The sequence below is a fragment of the Strongylocentrotus purpuratus genome, unplaced genomic scaffold (genome assembly GCF_000002235.5).
Source record: "Strongylocentrotus purpuratus isolate Spur 01 unplaced genomic scaffold, Spur_5.0 spur5_scaffold_5, whole genome shotgun sequence".
Taxonomy (NCBI): domain Eukaryota; kingdom Metazoa; phylum Echinodermata; class Echinoidea; order Camarodonta; family Strongylocentrotidae; genus Strongylocentrotus; species Strongylocentrotus purpuratus.
The window spans coordinates 6,093,935-6,098,403 of record NW_022145611.1 but is presented as its reverse complement, the minus strand read 5'-3'; positions in this window follow the sequence as shown (position 1 = coordinate 6,098,403).

Here is a 4,469-nt window from a genome sequence, read left to right as displayed (position 1 = left end):
TTTTAGATTTTTCTCAGCTTATTGTATTCGAAATTGTGGAGCCGCATGTGTATACACTGTACGCGAGAAAGAAGCACTTATCCTTACACAGTATACAGGGTATATGCTCCGATCCGGGTCAGCTCCATCCAGGAGGTCCTGCTATTTTTGTTTTGAAAGTTATTTTATTGTTCATTCAACGTACAAACAAAAATAAAAGAATGATGACATAAACATATGATTTGTAATAACATTACAAGATATATTGGAGTGACATTATTTTAACCGCAACTTTATATGTTACATCTCAATTATTACAAATGTATAAATTACACTGCAGAAACATCGACAGTTGTAATAAGTTATAAACTTATATATTTTATTACAATATGATATGTTGTGCACCAAATGAATCCAGAGCGACCCAGAGGCCCGCCCGACTGAACGGACTTGCCCCATTGCTATTGATGACCCCTCCCCCCCCGGCCCCCCCCCCCCCCAAGAATGAAAACCTTGATTAACCACCCTTCCACACCCGGCCCGGTAAATATGTATTCATCCATAACCTCTATTATAAAACTAGATCTTTTTCTTCTTCTTCTTTCACAATGTGGAGCATTTAAAATGTGTGTGTGTGGGGGGGGGGGGGGGGGGGGGTGGTCTAGATGTTTTTCAAATTACAACACACCAATTTTTCCATTCATTTCAAATTGCACATTGAAAATGCCTTGAGGGTTCCAGTGCCTGAAAGACAGAAAGAAGGGAGGCACTCTTTACAACCCCCCCCCCCCCCCACCGGCCTCCCGACCGATGTATCCATCATTTCCCCTGAAAAGTGAATTTCACAGTAAACCAGTAATTTACTACAGGATGATCAAGGGAGGTTCCCGTTCCGTGTCATGACCTCTTGTTTAGGCTGACTGGTAGGCCTATTATGAAGCTCATAATAACTCAATAACTTATGTACAAGGCCGACTAAATCCCTTCGTACTGTAGGCCCAGGGGCGGCGATTTCTTTTCATGACCGGGGGGGGGGGGGATGCGAGGGAGCAGTGGCGTAATGAGCAAAAACGTTTTTGGGGGGCAAAAAAAAAAATCCACATCACCACCGCTCTTACATGTTACGCAGACCCTGGGAACGTTTCTCTGAATACGGGGGGGGGGGGGGGGGGGAGTACGACCAGGTAGAGCAAAGCAAAGCAAAGTGGATCGTAAATTGGCGTGGGGTCCAGGGGAAAAGCCCCGGCGGGTGTCAAGGTGCTGGAATGCTGAAACTATGCATTCCATAGGAACCTAGGCTTACATGCAAACTGTTGTATGAACAAAATGCGTTTGGTACTTTTAAAATCCGCGCAGCCCCCGGTCTTGCGGCCGATGCATCTTTTTAACAGTTTGCCCCAAATCCTGACAACCACTGATAAGCTTATACAGGGCGTCTCAGAAAAAATGAAACCAAGAATTATCGATGTTTTATCATAACTTAATCACAATTATGAGATAAGAGTAAAAGGTAGAAAAAATGCGGGAAAAGAGGGAAAAAGAGACAGAGCTATATTGTATGTGTGTCCGTTTTTCCATTTAAAATGCAAAATATTCCCCCTCTTAAAGATATCCCCTCCAAATTGTCACCATCTCGTACATCATTTTCCAATGCCGCGAAAGAATTTTAGTTTTATTTATTAGAAATAAATTTTGGAATAACGTCAGCCTCTCAAAAAAAGTATCAGAAACTGCAAGATGCCCAAATGATATTACTTTGCATGCGCGGATCCAGGGGGGCTGGCTCCCCTTCCCTCGAAAAGAAAAACGTGTAAGCTTTAATTTTACCCTTTTTTTTTTAGATGTGCCCCCTCTCCCTAGCGCTCAAGGGGGAGGGGAGATTTTTCTAATTTACGAGGGCCCCCCCAAAAATAGTGCTCCCTAGCCCCCTCCTAACCCCCCCCCCCCTTACTGAGCGAATTATCGACCGGCGCGATTTCCAAATTTTCGGGAGCAAAAAAAAAAAAAAAAAAAATAGTGCTCACTTCCCCCCCCCCCCCACCCCCCCCCCCCCCCCCCCCCCACTGGTCGAATTATCGGCCGGTTGTTTCGCCACTAAATATTTTCTCACGAATTGGGCCCCTCCCCTGCCGTCGGCTGGATCCGCCCCTGTTCGTTGTATACCGTTCTCGACTCTTAATAAGATTTGACGCTTCCTTATGTTATTAGAGAAGGTAAACGATTCGTTGTACCGTTCTCGGCTCTGAATCCTTGTCTGAATTAAGTTCCCCCCCCCCCCCTTCCCCGCCCCCTCTCCCGCGGAAGCTTTGACGTTTCTTTACATTATTAGAGAATGAAGACGATTCGTTGTACCATTCTCGACTCTAATTAATCCATGTCTGTATTCAGTCCCCCCCCCCCCCCCACACCCGCGCTAAGCGCTTAAGTTTTGACGTTTCATTTAATTGTTACAGAAAGAAGACGATTCGATCAGGGATTTTATCCCTGATTCGATGTACCATTCTCGACTCTCAATCCTTGTTGGAATTCAGTTTCCCCCCGTCCCCCACTTTGACGTTTCATATTAGAGAAAGAAGACGATTCGTTGTACCGTTCTCGACTTGTCTAAATTTTTAAAAATGTGACACTTTGTCTGTTCCTTTTCCTTCCTACATCCTCTTACTCCCCCCCCCCTCTCTCTCTCTCTCTCTCTCTCTCTCTTTGACCGGCATTTTTTTTTTTTGAGGGGGGGGGGGCGACTGCTCCACCGCATCCCTGCCTCGCGTCTGCTTAAGAGGGGAAATGTAACAATCATGTGAGAGCACACAATTATGTTAGTAGAAATTAAGAAAGAAAAAAAAGAAAAAGATCTATTAAACCAACCATGGATAAATCACGGCCGGGAGCGTGGGTGGAATGTCATATCATAGTTTTGTGTTATTGGGCGAGGGGGCGTAAAAACCAAACGAAATTTTGCAATGTTGAATGTTATGCATTCCATAATCCCTAAGCCCATAATGTACGTTCTTTCCGCTATATTTCAAAATTTCCTGGGGGACGTGTCCCTCCCAATCTGGCCCAGGATCGTCGCCCCTGTCCATGATTACTACCAACATGAGTTCAAATACAAGCACAAGTAAAACATTTTTTTTTTAACTCGCCCGACTTCTCTCTCTCCCCCCCCCCCCTACTCAGTGTTATTTAGAGTACGCGTATGCATGTTCCCTCTCTTTGAAAGCACCTCCTATGCTCTCCGGTGTGTAAACTCATGCAATACGGGCCGGATTTTTGTGTATTACGAGCCGGACTTTGTTGCGTGAAAAGTACCCCTTTACCCGAAATTTAGGAAACACGAACGCGGTCCCTCCGACCCCGGAGTGCAGGGGGGGGGGCTTTCTTTTTTTCCTTTCTCCTTTTCTATTTCTCTCTCTCTCTCTCTCTCTGTTTCTTTTCTCTTCTCTTTTCTTTTCTTTTTATCTTTTCCATTCTTTTCTATTCTCCTTTTTCCTCTTCTTTTCTTTCGCTTTTTTCCTTCCCTTTGCGCCGCGAATAGGGGGGGGGGGGGCGCAAAATTTAGAAACGGGGTAATTTCAGGCAGCGAGGTCCTGAATATCCCAAATGATATAACGATATTTGGGCACCCGAATGTCGTCATAAATCGGGCAGCATGCCCCCCCCCCAGTATAAAAGACCTTATTTGTGGTACTTTTATATCCGAATAAAATTTATACCAGAACAAGGTGTCTCCCCCCCCCCCCTCGTTTGCTTCATTCTCGCATAAAATAATGATAAATCGGGATGATTCCTGGCAACGAGATGAACGAATAAATAACTTAATATTTTTATCTAGTTAATATTGATGAATAAATTACATTTTCTTTTTTGATCGCTCACTTCCAACATTTGGGATCTGGATAATATATCATTTTCGGACAAAAGTTCCTCACGATATACGACGGCCCTCACGCGAAAACGTGCCAGTACTTCTAGCCTCTATGTGTGAAGGATGAAAAACAATCTTCTCTGATGAATTTGGGATTTCGGTGACGCGAAACTTTTTAACTCCTGAAGGGTGCAGTGACTGAACCCACCCCCCCCCCCCGAAAACCAAAAAATGCTGCCTTTGTCATCGGTGTTCCCCAATGACTGAGCCCACGCTACGCTACGCTACGCCACTGGTCGTGCTGGTGATAATGATGATTAGTCAAAACTCTTCTTCGGAGTATTTAGGAGGAAAAGGATCCAAGATCCAAGATGATGATGATGATGATGATGATTGATGGGGATGATGTTTATGATTGTAGAGGTAGTGGTTAAGATGCTAATGATGACGATCGACGACGATGAAAATGATATCTATTATGACAAAATGACATGAATGAAAATCGTTTACATCCATAACATTACAATGATGATGATGATGATGATGATGATGATGATGATGATGATGATAACATGAATTTGATTTTCCCCCTGATCTTCGCTCTGTATATATTGTAGCCTCGACTGGG